We start from the raw sequence: 20,009 nt of genomic DNA on the forward strand, positions 1-20,009 counted from the left end.
TCCTGAGACGCCGGATGGTGGACCAGAATTTCCTCGAAGCCGTCCGGAAGTCATTCTCCATGGCCTCGCCAAACTCCTACCACGCCCGGGTTTTTGCCTCAGCAACCGCCGAAGCCGCGTTCCGCTTGGAAATCCGGTACCTGTCAGCTGCCTCCGGAGTCCCGCAGGCCAAAACGGCCCGATAGGACTCCTTCTTCAGCTTGACGGCATCCCTTACCGCCGGTGTCCACCGGCGGCTTCGGGGATTGCCGCCACAACAGGCACCAACAACCTTACGGCCACAGCTCTGGTCGGCCGCCTCAACAATGGAGGTGCGGAACATGGTCCAGTCAGACTCAATGTCCCCCGCCTCCCCCGGGACGTGGGAAAAGCTCTGCCGGAGGTGGGAGTTGAAGCTCTTCCTGACAGGGGATTTTGCCAGACGTTCCCAGCAGACCCTCACAGAGCGTTTGGGTCTGCCAGGTCGGACCGGCATCTTCCCCCACCATCGGAGCCAACCCACCACCAGGTGGTGATCAGTTGGCAGCTCCGCCCCTCTCTTCGCCCGAGTGTCCAAAACATGCGGCCGCAAATCCGATGACACAACTACAAAGTCGATTATCGAACTGCGGCCTAGGGTGTCCTGGTACCAAGTGCACACACGGACACCCTCATGTTTGAACATGGTGTTCATTATAGAAAATCCGTGTCGAGCACAGAAGTCCAATAATAGAACACCGCTCGGGTTCAGATCGGGGGGGGGGTCGTTCCTCCCAATCACGACCTTCCAGGTCTCACTGTCATTGCCCACGTGAGCATTGAAGTCACCCAGTAGAACGATAGAGTCCCCAGAAGGAGCACTCTCCAGCACTTCCTCCAGGGACTCCAAGAAGGGTGGGTACTCTGAGCTGTCGTTTGGTGCATAGACACAAACAACAGTCAGGACCCAGCCCCCCACCCGAAAGGCGGAGGCAGGCTATCCTCTCGTTCACCGGGGTGAACCCCAATGTGCAGGCGCCCAGCCGGGGGGCAATAAATATACCCACACCTGCTCGATGCCTCTCACCGTGGGCAACTCCAGAGTGGGAGAGAGTCCAGCCCCTCTCGAGAGGGCTTGTGCCAGAACCCAAACTGTACGTGGAGGCAAGTCCGACTATGTCTAGTCGGAACTTTTCTGCCTCGCACACAAGCTCCTTTCCAGCCAGAGAGGTGACATTCCATGTCCCAAGAGCCAGCTTCTGCAGCCGGGGATCAGACAGCCAAGGTCCCTGCCTTTGGCCGCCGCCCAGCTTACACTGTACCCGACTCCTTTGATCCCTCCCACAGGTGGTGAGCCCATGGGAAGGGGGACTCACGTTTCCTTTTCAGGCTGTGCCCGGCCGGGCCTCATGGTTGAAGGCCCGGCCACCAGACGCTCGCCTTCGAGCCCCGCCGCCAGGCCTGGCTCCAGAGGGGGGCCCCGGTGACCCGCGTCCGGGCGAGGGAAAACGCAACCCATTTATTTTATTTATCATAAGGGGCTTGTGAGCCGTGCTTTGTCTGGCCCCTCACCTAGGACCCGTTTGCCATGGGTGACCCTACCAGGGGCATGAAGCCCCCGACAACATGGCTCCTCGGCTCATAGGGGCACGTAAACCCCTCCACCACAATAAGGTGACGACTCACGGACAATTGTTAAAATTGGTAAAGGGGAATTTGTTGGTTGAACCAGTAAACCTCCATTCCTGTTCTAAATTTCACCAGAAGGTGGTGCCAAAGTCAGATTGACCTAACATAGTAAATTAATAGTTTAAAAAGTCATCGATTAGATGAAGACTTGTTCTGAAGCACAGCAACACACAATTTTTGATTTTGTTATATTTGTTTTGCTATCATATACTCTGAAACTGCTTGCATATTTTAATTTACTAACTAGGGAAGCCCATGCTCATCGTTAGGTAATGAGAATGAGACATGTTAATCACAGTTAGAGTAAGCTGCAATATACTTTATTTTATTTTGTTTTGCAATATTGTACAGTTAGTAGCAACTTGAGCAGCATCATAGCACTGATGTATGATGCTGAATGTATTAAGAGTTGAGTAAGGACAAGGGTCTGACAGTGATAAGACTGCAATCCCACGCTTGACCTTGACCGAGAGGTCACCAGCTTGTCAAAATACGTTTTGAAGATGCTTGAGTGTTTTAAACTGCTAAGAGAATTCACGATCATAGTTATTATTATGTGTTAAATTGATTATTGTGAAAGTATGTGTTAGTATTGTCACAATGGTTGATCAGTATCAAACGTGTATGTAATATTGATGTTCCATTTACACATGAATGTATGAATGTGAGCGAAGACAAGGAGGCGGAAAGGGTTAATGGTGATACTACGTGGTGGAACACTGAGGTCCCACATATGAGTGTGACCTCGGTCACGTGCATTGAGTTGAAGCCTAAACAAAATGCTGTTTGACGGAACACAAGTCAGAGAAAAAACATTTGCAAATGTCACGCTGATGGACAGTCGACAAGATTTGGGAGTGGGAAACAGGATGAAGCATCCCTGAGAAAATTGTTACTTCCGTGAGAACATGGTCACCTCATCTGGTTGAATCCGGTTGAGACCGGCTGAGATGCAGGTGCAGTCTATTCTGGAAGCAATTGGGTCATCTGAGGCCAACGTATGACGTCATGGAAAAAAAACTGGTACGTGACCAAACAGGCATAGTACCCACGAACTGGACTGGTATAAAAGGTTCGTTCGGACAAAGATCCGCTCTCTCTCTCGCCCAGTGGGCTCTCCCCGTCAGGGGTATGCCCCTCCGACTACTGCCGTGGGTGGAGAATGCCGATTAGACAAAGATAGATTTCATTCTTTATGAGATTAACCCTAGGTCCGTTAAGATAAATTTATACTATCTTCAAATTGGACTTAGTCAAATTTTAAGCTCAAAGACAGGCTAGCAGATGCAGACCGTGGTGCAGGAGAGAGGAGCCATTTTTAGGGCGTCGTCATCTCCATTCTTTAGGCCAGCCTGTTTTTTTAAACAAAATTCGGATTTTGGAACAAAGAGAACTGATCACTCGACTTTTCCACAAAACAGCATTTTAGACCTCTAGCCTCTTACCCTGTTTTACTATATTTGTGAGTTTTCAATCGAGAGAACTTCGAGACTGAATAATTTTTGCTCTATTGAGAATGGTGAGTGGAAATTATTGTTAGTTGTTCGAACAATTGAAACTTGTAATTCTCTTTCTTGCTTATTTATTAAATTCCTACCATATAATCATTGAATTTCGATTAATGATTATTCTTTATCTTTTATGCTTTAAATCTCTTTTGTTTCTCTATCATAGTCATACTTTAAACCATTCAGTTCTTTTTTTAAATGAAGACAGCTTTAATCCTTGACATCAGGGAGTGTGAGAATCTGTTTCGAAACCGTTAACTTAAGCTCAGCTAGTGTGAGTGTACGCGAGTGAAAATAAACGAGTTCCCGCGGTCTTAACAAAGAAAGCTAAACTATTCCGAGTGGATAACAAAAGCAACAATCTTAATAGGAAAAGAGAGCTGCTGAAACGGCCGCGATCGAGGAGATCCTAGGTCTCGACAAAGTAGAGTCCCGCTGAAATCAAAGAAACCCTCGGGTTTCTTTGATTTCAGCGGGACTGGCGTCCGGAAATGACAGAATTAATCTAACAATAGATTAGTTACCTGAACAGCGGTTAGACTCAGAACGAATCTTCTTTCCATACCGGCTTAAATCAGTTCTCGTCTCCCCTACAGGCTGCGTTACTGCAGAGGGGCTAAAGTACAGAATTTTACCCTTTAAACGGAGGGCCGGTCACTTACATCAGATAAGTGGACGATTGACACAGCAAGGCAGCAGTACAGATAGAGGGTGTTCGCATTGAAACAGTACATGAAATTAAATTTCTTGGTGGGATAATAAATTACAAAATCTGCTGGAAACCTCACATTAAATATATCTGTACAAAGATCTCTAAAAGCATTGCAGTCATAGCTAAAGCACGACACTATTTAAACAGCAAATCACTCCGCACTCTGTTCCATTCCCTGGTTTCACCGTACTTTATTTATTGCATAGAGGTCTGGGGCAACACATTCAAATGTTCATTAGAGCCATTATTCATCAACAAAGTCAGTTACATTGAACATACCAATCCATTGTTCATGAAGTCAAAAGTAATCAAATTGCTAGACACTGTAGATTTAATGACAGCACAATTTATGTATAAAGCGAGAAATAATTTACTGCCAAAACAACTACAGATGAGGTTTCATGATAGAGAAGGAGGTTACTAATGGAGAGAGCCATTAAACTTCAGAGTACAAAATCTTAAATCTTAATGGCTATAAGTTGTTGACGAAGAACAGATGTGGCAGATCTGTCGGTGGCGTGTGCCTATATATTTCCTCCGCATACAACGTGAGGATTTGTGATGACATTGTCATAGCAGACAACCACAGTGACTCCCTTTTTGTTGAAATAAGCGGAAAAAACAGGAAAAGCCTCATTATTGGTGTACTCTATCGTCCCCCAGACGCTGATCTTGAAATCTTTAGGGCCAAACTGGAGGAAGCATTATTCTCTATAAATAAAAATAACAAAAGCTGTGTCCTCCTTGGCGACTTCAATGTTGATCTTTCCCAGGATGATGCAGCCAAAAATGACTTTATAAACACATTACACTCTTCATCCTTCTTTCCCACGATAAATACTTATACCAGAGTCACTCACTCAACTAAGTCAATTATTAATAATTTCATCACAAATCTTCAAAACGCCACACTTACTTCTGGAACTGTACTCTCTGAGATTTCTGATCATTTCCCTATTGTATTATTCATTGACCTCCCTGCTAGGCCCCCAACTACTCGTCATACAATAAAAATAAAAAATAAACCATACGACGTCCAGGTGAGGACCTGCAGACCAAGACATGTTATGGAATATATAATTGTAGTGATGTTGATGCTGCATTTGAAACTCCAACCAAAGAAATAACCGACTCTATTCAAAGGACCATTCCTGAGAAAACTATAATATGCAATACAACTACCGTAATTTTCGGACTAAAAGTCACTCCAGAATATAGGTCGCATTAGCCATAAAATGCACAATAACGTGAAAAAAAACATATATAAGTCGCTCCGGAGTATAAGTCGCATTTTGGGGGGAAATGTATTCGACAAAATCCAACACCAAGAACAGACATGAACGAGCAACAACAGGCTTAACGACAGGTATGCTAACGTGACATAAACACAAACGAAGAGCTGAGAACGGGCCTGACGTAACATTCAGAGTTATTCAAAAAACTATTACATAAATAACACATTTATAAAACCATCTGTGTCACTCCAATTCATTAAATCCATCGATTGTCCTTTATGTCAACAATGGGTGCGCGCCGCTGACAGCGCTTGCACTTCAAAATATTCCACAGGCCCATATAACGATATATAAATTATATATCAAATAACTATTATATAAGCAATCATATTATCAATCTGTGTCACTCCAAATCATTAAATCCATCGATCAAATTCTTCGTCCTTTGTCAACAACGCCGCGCGTGCGCCCTGACGTCAGCCTCGTCGTTATTCCACAGATCTAGTATATAACTATATTGTTGCGTTAACAAAGTACAAGGAAAGACGTAGGTTTGGTAAACGGCTCTTTATTTAACAAAACAAACTTCCAGGTGTGTGGTGGCGTGGACTTCAAGCCACGGAGGCGGAAGAGAGATCCATAGAATAGGACCGGGCGTGTGTAGAAGCCATGACCGAGCCCCATCTACCGTCCCCGGACAGCCACCCGGCCGAGCGCCGGCCCCCGACTTCTATCCACGGAGGTGAAAGAGAGCTCCGTAGAGTAGGACTGTGCGTGTGTAAAAGCCATGTCCGAGCCCCATCCACCGTCCCTGGACAACCACCCGGCCGAGTGCCGGCCCCCGACTTCAATCCACAGAGGTGAAAGAGAGCTCCGTAGAGTAGGACCGGCCGTTGGTAAAAGCCATAGTAGTTTTTCAAACCTTCTGTGTCACTCCAAATCCTTAAATCCTTCAAACTCTTTGTCCTCCGTGTCACTTACAAACAAAGTCGCTAATGATGCCGGTAGTACGTGGGGCCTTTCGTCATCTTCGTCATCCCGTGATCAATCTTTGTCCTTTTTGGAAACAACCGCCGCGCCACGCCGCGCCGCGCCACTGACATCACTTGAAATTCAAATTACACAAAATCCCTTGTTACATCGCGGTTCGTTTATTGCGGTTTCACTTTTTTTTTTTTGTGAAAATTTTTGAAGAAATTCACATGTAAGTTGCTCCTCATTATAAGTCCCCCCCCCCCCCCCCCCCCCCCCGCACCCAAACTATGAAAAACTCCGCGATTTATAGTCCGAAAATTACGGTAGTCAAAATCCATGGATCACTAAGGGCATATTAAAGTCTATTAAGCATAAAAATTAATTATATAAAGGATACATAAATAAACCTAACCATAATAATAAAAATGCATATATTTATTATAGAAATAAACTTACACATATTATCAGAAAGCGGAAGAATAATCATTTTGCCGACTTAATAAACGAATCACAGGGTGATTCCAAGAAATCTTGGAGAGTACTGAACAAGGTCTTGAACAGAAGCCAAAAAACTCCTGTATTCCCTGACCATGAAAATAATACAAGCAACATCACCAGAAACAACAGTCTTGCCGACAAATTCAATAACTACTTTGTCTCCATTGGTAGCAACATATCCAGTAAAATCAGTCAGCCGCAGGATGCCTCGTTTAAAGACTACCTATCGGGTAATTACCTGGGCTCTTTCTTCCTGAATCCAACTAACTGCGATGAAGTGTATAAAATAATCATGAATATGAAGAATTCAAACTCAGCTGGAACAGATGGTATCTCAAGTAAAATTCTGAAAAGCACCTCCAATATAATAACTGCACCTCTTACACATTGCATCAATCTGTCTCTACTCTCTGGAGTAGTGCCACAAATGGCATAAATTGCACGTATCACACCGGTCTTTAAATCTGGAGACAAAAACGATCTTAGCAACTACAGACCAATATCAAGCTTGCCTACTCTTTCCAAGGTTTTGGAAAGAGTAGTTTACAATAAACTTAACAGCTATCTAAACAAACTAAACATCTTTGCCCCATCCCAGTATGGATTCACTAAGGAAAACACTACATATATGCCAGTACTTGACTTGACTGATGAAATCTACGATGCAATTGATAAAGGCAAATATGGTATTGGCATTTTTTCTGGACTTGTCCAAAGCTTTTGATACCATTAAGATTGACATCCTTGTAAATAAATGACAACACTATGGTATTACTAGAGGCCTGGCGTTAGACTGGTTCCGCAGCTACCTGTTTGGAAGACATCAATATGTTTCTATTAACCATAAATCTTCATACAAACCCATCAATCATGGAGTTCCCCAAGGGTCTATCTTAGGGCCGCTCCTCTTCATCTTGTACATAAATGACACTGTTAATACTCCATCCATACTAAATAAAGTATTATTTGCTGACGATACAAACTTGTTTTTTCCCACAAAAATCCAGATACACTTGAACAAATTATAAATAGTGAGTTAGCGAAAATAGACACATGGTTTAAATGCAACAAACTCTCCCTGAATGTCAATAAAACAAACCACATCGTATTCCGCTCCCATAAAAAAAAGGACATTGACCAAATTTGTATAAAAATCAACGGACATAACATTGAAAGAGTCAGCTCTACTAAGTTCCTGGGGATCCACATTGATGAGTTCTTGAACTTTAAAAGACATATTGATGATCTCACAATCAAACTGTCTAAATATGCTGCTTTGTTCTTCAAATTGAGACATTATCTCTCACTCACTGCACTTCTAATTCTGTACAAATCCTTATTTGAACCTCATTTAAAATATTGCAATATTATATGGTGTAACACATTTCCAACCCATTTAAAAAAGCTTGAGATACTTCAGAAAAAGGTTATACGTGCCATAACATGGTCTGAGTTTAACGCCCCCACTAAAACAATCTTCCACCGACACAATCTTCTGAGGCTTGTTGAACACAACTATTTCCAGAATGCTTGTGTCATGTATCAGACTGTCCATAAACGAAACCATAAATTCTGTCAACTCATCCCAATCTGTCCTCCCAGCCACACCTACACCACCAGGAATAGCAATCTATCCATCCATCCATCCATCTTCTTCCGCTTATTCGGGGTCGGGTCGCGGGGGCAGCAGCTTTAGGAGGGACTCCCAGACTTCCCTCTCCCCAGCCACTTCATCCACCTCATCCCGGGGGATCCCAAGGCGTTCCCAGGCCAGCTGAGAGACATAGTCTCTCCAGCGCGTCCTGAGTCGTCCCCGGGGTCTCCTACCGGTGGGACATGCCCGGAACACCTCCCCAGGGAGGCGTCCAGGAGGCATCCTGATAAGATGCCCGAGCCACCTCATCTGGCTCCTCTCAACGTGGAGGAGTAGCGACTCTACTCCGAGTCTCTCCCGGATGACCGAGCTTCTCACCCTATCTCTAAGGGAGAGCCCGGACATCCTGCGGAGAAAACTCATTTCGGCCGCTTGTATCCGAGATCTCGTTCTTTCGGTCACGACCCATAGCTCGTGACCATAGGTGAGGGTAGGAGCGTAAATCAACCGGTAAATTGAGAGCTTTGCCTTTTGGCTCAGCTCTCTCTTCACCACAACGGACCGGTACAGGGTCCGCATTACTGCCGACGCTGCACCGATCCGCCTGTCGATCTCACGCTCCATCCTCCCCTCATTCGTGAACAAGACTCCAAGATACTTGAACTCCTCCACTTGGGGCAGGATCTCATCCCCGATCCGGAGAGGGCATTCCACCCTTTTCCGATCGAGGACCATGGACTCGGATTTGGAGGTGCTGACCCTCATCCCGACCGCTTCACACTCGGCTGCGAACCGTTCCAGCGAGAGCTGGAGATCACGGCCTGAAGAAGCCAACAGCACCACGTCATCTGCAAAAAGCAGAGACGCGATGCTGAGGTCCCCAAACCGGACCCCCTCAACGCCTCGGCTGCGTCTAGAAATTCTGTCCATAAAAATTATGAACAGAATCGGTGACAAAGGGCAGCCTTGGCGGAGTCCAACCCTCACTGGGAACGAATCCGACTTACTGCCGGAAATGCGGACCAGACTCTGGCATCGGTGATACAGGGACCGAACCGCCCTTATCAGTTGGCTCGGCACCCCGTACTCCCGAAGCACCCTCCACAGAACCTCCCGAGGGACACGGTCGAACGCCTTCTCCAAGTCCACAAAACACATGTGGACTGGTTGGGCGAACTCCCATGCACCCTCGAGGATCCTGCCGAGGGTGTAGAGCTGGTCCGCTGTTCCACGGCCAGGACGAAAGCCACACTGCTCCTCCTGAATCCGAGGTTCGACCTCCCGACGGACCCTCCTCTCCAGCACCCCTGAATAGACCTTACCAGGGAGGCTGAGGAGTGTGATTCCCCTGTAATTGGAACACACCCTCCGGTCCCCCTTCTTAAAGAGGGGAACCACCACCCCAGTCTGCCAATCCAGAGGCACTGTCCCCGATGTCCACGCAACGTTGTAGAGGCGTGTCAGCCATGACAGCCCCACAACATCCAGAGCCCTTAAGAACTCTGGGCGGATCTCATCCACCCCCAGGGCCTTGCCACCGAGGAGTTTTTTAACTACCTCAGTGACTTCGACCCCAGAGATTGGAGAATCCGCCTCAGAGTCTCCAGGCCCTGCTTCCTCAATGGAAGGCGTGTAGGTGGAATTGAGGAGGTCTTCGAAGTATTCTCCCCACCGACTCACGACGTCCCGAGTCGAGGTCAGCAGCACGCCATCCCCACTGTAAACAGTGTTGACGTTGCACTGCTTCCCCCACCTGAGACGCCGGATGGTGGACCAGAATTTCCTCGAAGCCGTCCGAAAGTCATTCTCCATGGCCTCACCGAACTCCTCCCATGCCCGGGTTTTTGCCTCAGCAACCGCCGAAGCCGCGTTCCGCTTGGCCATCCTGTACCTGTCAGCTGCCTCCGGAGTCCCGCAGGCCAAAACGGCCCGATAGGACTCCTTCTTCAGCTTGACGGCATCCCTTACCACCGGTGTCCACCAGCGGGTTCAGGGGTTGCCGCCACGACAGGCACCAACGACCTTACGGCCACAGCTCCGGTCGGCCGCCTCAACAATGGAGGCGCGGAACATGGTCCACTCAGACTCAATGTCCCCCGCCTCCCCCGGGACGTGGGAAAAGCTCTGCCGGAGGTGGGAGTTGAAGCTCTTCCTGACAGGAGATTCTGCCAGACGTTCCCAGCAGACCCTCACAGAGCGTTTGGGTCTGCCAGGTCGGACCGGCATCTTCCCCCACCATCGGAGCCAACCCACCACCAGGTGGTGATCAGTTGACAGCTCCGCCCCTCTCTTCACCCGAGTGTCCAAAACATGCGGCCGCAAATCCGATGACACGACTACAAAGTCGATCATCGAACTGCGGCCTAGGGTGTCCTGGTGCCAAGTGCACACATGGACACCCTTATGTTTGAACATGGTGTTCATTATTGAAAATCCGTGTCGAGCACAGAAGTCCAACAATAGAACACCGCTCGGGTTGAGATCAGGGGGGCCGTTCCTCCCAATCACGCCCTTCCAGGTCTCACTGTCATTGCCCACGTGAGCATTGAAGTCACCCAGTAGAACGATAGAGTCCCCAGAAGGAGCGCTCTCCAGCACTTCCTCCAGGGACCCCAAGAAGGGTGGGTACTCTGAGCTGCTGTTTGGTGCATAGACACAAACAACAGTCAGGACCCGTCCCCCCACCCGAAGGCGGAGGGAGGCTACCCTCTCGTTCACCGGGGTGAACCCCAATGTGCAGGCGCCCAGCCGGGGGGCAATAAGTATACCCACACCTGCTCGACGCCTCTCACCGTGGGCAACTCCAGAGTGGAAGAGAGTCCAGCCCCTCTCGAGAGGGCTTGTACCGGAACCCAAACTGTGTGTGGAGGCTAGTCCGACTATATCTAGTCGGAATCTTTCTGCCTCGCACACCAGCTCGGGCTCCTTTCCAGCCAGAGAGGTAACATTCCATGTCCCAAGAGCCAGCTTCTGCAGCCGGGGATCAGACCGCCAAGGAAAGATGTGAGCCTTTGCTGCCCTTTGGCTGCTGCCCAGCTCACATTGCACCCGACCCCTTCGGCCCCTCCCACAGGTGGTGAGCCCATGGGAAGGGAATAGCAATCTAATCATTGGGAAAAAACTTAAACTAAAATCTACAAGCTTTAGCATTGTGTGCAGAGGGCCACAGATTTGGAATGAGCTTGACGAAACACTAAAAATGTTGCAATCCATATCCATCTTCAAGGCAAATCTAAAAAATCAACTCCTATCAATGTATGTTTAATGTGCTGATTATTAATCGCATGAACACCTGCGTCCTGTTGTTAATTTATTAATTGCTAATGTACTTCACATCAAATCCAGTGTAACCAGAATACTGAGACTATCTATTACTTGTATGTTTATTGTGTGTCTACTGCTTGTTGTGCCTTATTGTGTGTTTATTGTTTATCGTCTATTATATATCTGTATGTTGTCCATTGTTAGGTTCAAAGTGCTAACTGAATATCTGAATAAGAGAAAAGGGTCAGCAGACAAAAAACAAGTGAGGCAGAATATTGAGTCTTAAAAATCTGTTTTACACTCCTCGCTCTTTTTATTTGGAATGCCCTACCCACAGTGTGAGACGATTAGCCCTTAAGGGGGGGGGGGGGAAAGAGATTGTGGCTTCGTCTCGTAAGAAACAAAAAGTAACGCACAAAGTGTTGCGTGCAGATATGGCTATATCAGCAAAACAGTTTAAGCGATATTCTGAGAGATAAAAAGAGAAAGTGTCGTTCTTTAACAAAGATCAGAAGGTTCATAACGCATTGTTTGACGTGTTGTTTTCACGATCTGTTCTGGTGGACGCTGAGCTGTCAGCAGCATCTTGTTTGACACAACCGTCATCTCGCCCCTGACCCAGCCGTAATCCTTCTGTTCTGTTGTACAAGATAAGAATAAGCAAGGCAAAGCAGCAAGCATACTGAACAGTAATATTGTGAATAAGTACTCATTAGAGAACGCATGATAACATATATATACAATTTCTCTAACAATTCCCCCCTGTTTATCATAAGTTCTCGGGGACTAACTTATCACCCATATGGCCACTTCAAAAGATTTTCAGCCAAGGGATCACATTTCGCAAGAACTAACTTACACTTGGGAGGAAATTGAGTCTTAATCGTCAAAGCCAGAGTCACGAAACAAATCGGACAGGTTTACCACAATGGATTCGCTGACAGAGTCGTCACTAGAGAAAGAACTCCCGTCGATCGAAAGGTCATCCCTTTGGAGTAACGGAAAAGTCTCAGCTGGTGGAGAGATAGCAGTTGTAATTAGCTTAATAATTAAGGATCGGAGACAAGGAATGCAGCAACATCCACACAGGGTTAAAATGGCAGAGAAAACGGCAATGGAGACCAGGACCGAGGAAACCAGGGTGCGGTACTTTCCGAACACGTTCAACCAGTCGGTCCAAACCTCCGTGTTCACCCCACTGTGTTCCTTCATCCTCCCATTCAAGGTCCTCAGACCCTCAAGGGCCCGGGACAGGCTTCCGTCGGCTGCAGTATTATTTGGAATAAATGTGCAACATTGCTCACCAAACATGGCGCAGACACCGCCCTCTTTTGAGAGTAGCATGTCAAGGGCCATTCGATTCTGGAAAGCCATGAGGGAAGTAGCGGCCAGTTGGGAGTGGACCGCCTTGAAACCCGCCTCGGTCCAGTTTCCAAGCCTCTGCACGTTGTAGTGGATGTAGTTAATCCTGTCAACATTTTTGTTAAGAGTACACCACCAACACAGGGCGGATTCAAAACCAGCTGCTATCTGATTCACCAGCTTATACTCATCCGGTACTCCTCTAGGAACACCAATGGCATCTATGTAAGTTGGATTAGCTGCGCCCTGCCATTCGGCGTTTCGCTTCGTTCTCGGCCAGTATTTGGGCACTACGGACTTAGCAAAAGATGTTAGATCATAACATTTGACATTGGTATCAAATGAACAGGAAACAATAGGGTTACCAAAGCGCAAATTCCAGAGCTGTTTAAAGGTAACCTATCATAAAGTTTGTTACTATTACACCAAAACCAAATATCACTACGAGCAATGGGCAAAAAAGGGGCAGTGACATTGGTCATGGACTCACACCATGGAGTAGGTAGGGCGCCGAGCTTCTCACCAGTACCAGGTAATCTAATGCATGTAAAATTACCCTTAGCTACATCGGACGAAAAAAGGGGTTTATATTTTGTCATAGAGGCAACAGGGTAAACCTTATCCCATTTAAAACAATCATGAGTGGGTGAAATGGATGAGTTTAACATTAAAACAACAGCACACTTAGGAACTATATTTGCAGGTATGATTTTCAAAAGAGGTCTTGGACCCATACATGCAATGCAACTGGTGTTAGCCATTTTTGCGGCTTGCTCAGCCATAAGAAGCCAGTTGTTGGTTTAACCGCTTATTCCTGTGGAGGCTACAAAATAGCTGTCTATATCAGTGAGGGACATACTTGTGATTTTTGCTCCTGCTGACAAGGTGTAATTATTTGTAAGGGGACGGTCTGCGATCGACATTGTTTTGTTAATGCAAATAGCAATAGGAAAGTGGGGATCAATTCCAGAGGACCAAGCCCACAGTTGAAAACCCCAACAAGAAGTGTTAAACAAAGTGGCATTTGGAGGACGAATTTGACCATCAGGGAGTGTAAGAGTCAAAAGGAGGCTTGTGCCCTGATTTTTCAAAGTTACTCGTTTAGCAAAGAACACAGCCTCTTCACTGGAACCAGAGGGCCAAAAATCTTGCGTTTGTGTGGTGACAAGGGTGCCCCAGTCGGTGCTAACTGGGTGACCAGTTAAATACCACCAATATCCGAGCCATTTATCCCCAGTAGTGGGGTGACCATTTCGAAAACCTTTCAAACTTTTCATTGGTAAAATAATAGAAGAAGATGTATTAGGAGCCACAGTAAACATTAATGAGTTATTGTAAGTCCAAGACAAAAGCCATGGTACGCAAGTTGGAACGCGGACGGTTTCTGGTGTACAAACAACATGATCGAAAGGGGATTTTGTGTTGCGCTTATGTCTAGCAATTTTTCCCCATGAGCCATATTGATTAGAATCAGTGTTGGTAGTTGCCTGAGAGAAGAATGTTCGAGGCTCATGGTACTCTATCCATACGAATAAAATAACCCCCGAAAAAAATATAATGGTAACACAAATCAGCAAAAGCAACCAAAAGCGCATGGTAGACTTTGCGCAGGCTACAGCCCGATTAAAGCACTCACCAAATGACTCTCTAATGCTCATGTTTTTGGATCTCCTCAGAGTCAACACCCTGAGCTTCGGGTTGGTGTCTTGGAAATTGGCTTCTGCTAGCTTTCGTGTCAACCCTGGATCTTGGCACCAGGATCAGGCACTATTACCAGACTTTGCTCACCTTCCGTACTTAGGTTGGGTCTGCGGAGATCACCTTTTTACAATGAGATAAATGAATCCATGTGTTGCGTTCGGCTATTTTCAAAGCATTAGGTGTCGTGAGTAGTACCAAAAAGGGACCTTCCCACTTGGGTGAATGCCAATTCTTCCTCTTGATACTCTTGATCAAAACCCAGTCTCCCGGTACCACTTTGGGGTCTTCCTGCGGAGAAATGGGTTCATCATCAGTGTTATTGGTTGGATTCTTTTGACGTTCCAACATTTTTCTCATGTAATCAGCTAATGTGGCTTCCTCGGGGATCTCCCATGTGTTCTTGAACTGAGGAAGCCTGTAAGGTCTTCCAAACATAGTTTCATAGGGAGTTAGCCCTGTTGTACTTGTAATATTTATGTACATTTTGACCAGGTCTAAGCACTGAGTCCATGGTCGTTTGGTTTCCTCCATACATTTCTTTAATCTGTTTTTTATAGTCGCGTTAGATCTCTCAACAAGGCCAGCTGATTGTGGATGATAAGAACAATGGTTCTTTAAATTTATGTGGAACATTCTCCCAATGTTATGCACTATTTGATTTACAAAGTGTGGACCATTGTCGCTGTAAATTTTTTCTGGAATACCGTACCTTGGAATGATGTCTTTGCATAAGGCTTTTGCCACTGTGAGTGCATCAGCATGTTTGGTAGGAAATGTTTCTACCCATTTAGAAAATGCGTCTATTATGACCAAACAATATTCTTTCCCTTCACATTTATGTAATTGAATATAATCCATATGTATTGTCTGAAACGGATACAATGGAGTCGGGTATTTCCCTCTCTGAGGTCTTAAATTGCCTTGTGGGTTGTGTTTAGCACAGATCAGACAGGCTCTGCAAAATTGTTGTGAGAAAGCTGCAAAGCCGTATGTTGTATAAATAGCTTCAACTTGTTTCACCATACCCCCCGTCGAGACATGGGTGACCCCATGACTCGAAATAGCAGCCCATTTGAACAAGTTACGAGGCAAGATAGGTTTGCCCAAAGGTCACACAAAAAGACCATCAGTGTTTTTAGTTGCACCCCGTTTTTCCCAAGAGAGTCGTTCCTGGGAGGGGCTCTGAGACTGCATGTCAAGCAACACATCAGGGGAGATGTGTGACATCGAATCATGATCAGTGAGAGACGAGAGGACATGGAGCAGGCCTTCTGCAGCGGCCTTAGCGGATTTGTCAGCAAAAGCATTACCAAGAGAAACAGGATCAGATCTTGCAGTGTGAGCAGCACATTTGCAAACAGCCACCTTTAAAGGTAGCTGGACAGCGTCCAAAAGTTGAGTTAGTAATGTGGAATGGGTGACGGGCTTCCCTGTAGAAGTTATCATGCCACGGTTGCTCCACTGCTGAGCAAAAACGTGCACTGTAGCAAAAGCATACTGACTATCAGTCCAGATAGTGACGGACTTGTTTGCAAACAATTTGCAGCCCCAGTCAAAGCAATGAGCTCAGCGGCCTGTGCTGACATATAGGATGGCAGTTTAGCAGCCTCCAAGACTTCGTCGGCAGTAACAATGGCATACCCAGTAAGGGTCACTCCAGATTCATTTTTCTTAGAAGACCCATCAACAAAAACCACATCACCATCTGGCAGAGGCGTATCTTTCAAGTCAGGCCGAGCCTTTGCAATCTGTTGGGCAGCATCGACACAATCATGGAATTCACCGTCGTCAGGAAGGGGAATGAGAGTGGCAGGATTGAGTGTCGTGCATCTTTCAACGGTCAGGTGCGGCTGAGACAGTAACGTAGCCATGCAAGAAAGATGACGTGCAGGCGACAGAAAAGTCATATTAGTCTGTAGCAGAAGGGCCGAGACAGCATGAGGAACTTTCAGTGGTAAAGGATGAAACAACACAACACCAGCACTGCTCTCCACAGCCATGGAGGCCGCCACCACGGCCCTCACGCATGGTGGGAGAGCACATGCAACACTGTCCAGTTTAGAGGAATAAAAAGCAATAGGTCGCAACTTTGAGCCATGTGATTGGAGTAAAACAGAGGTCATGTAATGACCTTTGCAGTCAACAGTTTGGACAAATGCCTTATCATAGTTGGGTAAGGCTAGAGTGGAGCTGGATACCAAAGTCTGTTTGATCAACACAAAAGCCTCCTCAGCTTCAAGAGTCCATTTTAAGTGAGTGGACATTGAGATGTTTTCCACATACATCAATTTGGACAGAGGAGCAACAATTTGGGCATAATCAAGTATCCAGCTTCTACAATAACCTGTGAGACCCAAAAAAGACATCATTTGTTTCTTTGTGAGTGGCTTAGGAGCTTGCAAAATAGAGGCCTTTCTGCTCTCAACTATAGATCGACCTTGGGAACTTAGATTGTGGCCTAAATACTTAATTTCAGTGGACCACAGTTGAAGCTTGTCCTTGCTGACCTTGTGGCCTTCACTTGCCAAGTGATGCAGCACTGCAAGTGTGTCTTTCTGGCAAGAGGCAAAATCAGGAGATGCTATTAAAATGTCATCAACATAGAGCAAGATTTGACTTCCCATTGGCGGGACAAATTTAGCCATGCTGGCTGCCATCACCTGCGAGTAAATTGTCGGGCTTTCACAGTACCCTTGTGGTAACCTTGTAAAGGTGTACCTTGAGCCAGCATATGTAAATGCAAACCAAAACTGACTCTCTTCTGCAATAGGGACAGAGAAAAAAGCATTGCTAATGTCAATCACTGTAAAGATTTTCGTATCAGGTGTCAATGAGTTCAACAAGGTATGCGGGTCAGGGACACAAGGTGCTCTCTGAATAACAGCATTGTTTACAGCTTGCAAGTCCTGCACCATTCTCCACCCCACAGAAGGGGGCGCCTTCTTTACAGGGAAAATTGGAGTATTGCAAGGAGAATCAGGGCAAGGAACAATGACACCTGCTTTTAGCAAATCAGAAATAACAGGTGCAATACCCTGTAAAGCATCAGGTTTTAAAGGATACTGCCTCACACAAGGGCGGTATTCAGTTCGAGGTCTTATGACAACAGGAAGCGCACCTTTCACTAAACCAACGTCAGAAGGACCCGTAGACCAAAGATGACTTGGGACCTCAGCGAGGATGTGCTCGTCATCAGACGTCAACACATAATCTCAAAATGAGGGTGTTTGCTCAACACCAGGATCAGCGTGGATTCCACTAATGAATGACAAGTCTTGAGTCATATTTTGTTTGAAGAGCTTGGTGGAAGGACTATAAAAGGAGTCAGGATTAACCTGAGTCCAGTCAGAAGCTGCCAATGCCTCACCAGCCATAAATCCTAAACTTTGCCACGTTGCGGTGTGAGGCCTGTAGAGAGAGATGTGGAGCGGAGTGGGAGACACGTGTAACTTCTGCACAGCAGGGGGAGCCGTTTGTATGACTACACAAGCACGGCTCTCACCATCATGCAGAAGGAAAGATGTCGTCAAGGTGGCAGGTGTAGCAGCCTCAAGCATGTTCTCGTAGTTGTGATCAGGACCAGGTGTGTCTTTATGCCACATAGTTATGTGTAGTTCATTGGCTTCCATTGTCTGTTCAGGGCAGCGCAAAAGGGTGGCCACATGGGCCAAAAGAGGGGAACCAAATTCCATCACTTCTGCATCAGCCAAATCCAATGAATAAAAGTAGTAGCAGTGAAATTGACCAAAAATCTGTAACTGGTGTCGCCTTTTGACAACAATTTGATCGTTAAGAGACACAAGGGAAAGCCCAAGGGCAGTGAGAGCATCTCTACCTAGCAAATTAATAGGGCAACTGGGCATCAGTAAAATGGGAATGCAACAACTTCCCCCTTCTGGGTCCCGTATCCAAACTGGTCGAGACTGGGGAACTGGGGTTGCCAGCCCATTTGCTGCTCTCACCCAAAAAGTTTTACCGCTTTTTTGCACATCTGGAGGTATGTCACGACATGTGGTCACACATGCCCCTGAGTCACACAAAAAAGTTATTGGAGTCCCGTTTACCATTAGAGTTATCACCGGCTTCTCAATATTGTTCATCAACAAATCTTGAATGTTCAAATCTACATCAACAGGGGGAGCTGTTGGCCAGGCATTTGTTTCAACTGTAGTTTGACTGTCGGCTAGTCGTAAGGGAGGTTTACTCTCGCCCTTGCCTGGGCAGTTTCTTGCTATATGGCCTTTTTTCCCACATGACCAGCAAATAGGAGGTTCAGCATTGTATTGTTTTGACTGACCTGAGGCGGGCTGGTCATTTGTTTTATAATTGGGAGAATCACGACTATACCCGCCGCTACCTTTGCCACGAAATTTGTTACGACCACGCCCCCCTAGGCGTGGTTCGAAGGTCTTATTTTGATAGAACATTTCAGACTGCTCTCCATTGACCAAAAAAATGGTGCCTGTTTTCCCTTTCTCTTTTGCTCTTTTTGAATTGACAACTTTTTCGGCGTGTATAGCATGATCAATGAACTGTGGCAAGGTAGATGTCGGGAAAGTGATCATATGTTTAGTGATCCAGTTTTGGATTGCTGGTCGCGAATTTGCATGTAGAGCATTTTTGAGTTGTTGGTCATAAACATCAGTTCCATGCTCCAAGCCACTATTGGCTTTGAACACTCTTTCTAGTCTGTGTCTAAAGTCTTCAAACAACTCATCTTCTTTTTGTTTGGTTCGGCCAATGTCTGTGTAATTTGCTCTACATTCGAATTTTATTTTTAACCTGCCCAATAGTTGGTCAATTTCTGTTTGTAATGGCACCCCGTTACATTCCAATGGACGGCCCCGGGAATCAAAGGGATTCCTGGTGCCTTTAACGCTTGCCCAATGTTTGGTTAAAGATGCCATGAAAGCCTGTTGTACTTCATCGCCTCTCAAATTATAGGAAGCAATGAGTTGTTTCATGTCGATACAGTATTGATCAACATCTTCAGTGGGCAACGCTATGCCCTCAATTGCTGATTTTATATCAGCTTGGGTCCATGTTCTGTATACTAAAATGGTGGGTCCTCCATCATCATGAGGATTGGCCACTTCAATCATCGGGTATGCGTCAGCCGAGGGACCCAACTTAGCACGGCTCCGCGTCAACATACCACGAGTAGAATCACTATACTCAGGAGGATGATCTGTGTTTGGTAATTTGGGGTACAGAGACGGAAAAATTGGTTCGCTTTGGCGTGCTGCAATCTCCGTCTTTATAATTTGATCATTTTTCTCATCCTCATTCATCGCATTGCCAGCCTCGGCCTTCAAGCGAGCCCGCCCTGACACTGTCTCATCATCTTCCTGCCTGTGCAACAGCAAGTTCTTTTTTATCTTTTCTTCGTCTTCCTTATCTTTCAATTTTCCTCTCATCTGCCCACATTTTCTCTTCTCAGCTTCCAATTCCCATTGTACTATTAGATAATATCCGCCTTTATTCTTCTTTACGCCACATTTAGCATCAATTGA

The sequence above is a fragment of the Syngnathus scovelli genome, unplaced genomic scaffold, assembly GCF_024217435.2.
Source record: "Syngnathus scovelli strain Florida unplaced genomic scaffold, RoL_Ssco_1.2 HiC_scaffold_23, whole genome shotgun sequence".
Taxonomy (NCBI): Eukaryota; Metazoa; Chordata; class Actinopteri; order Syngnathiformes; family Syngnathidae; genus Syngnathus; species Syngnathus scovelli.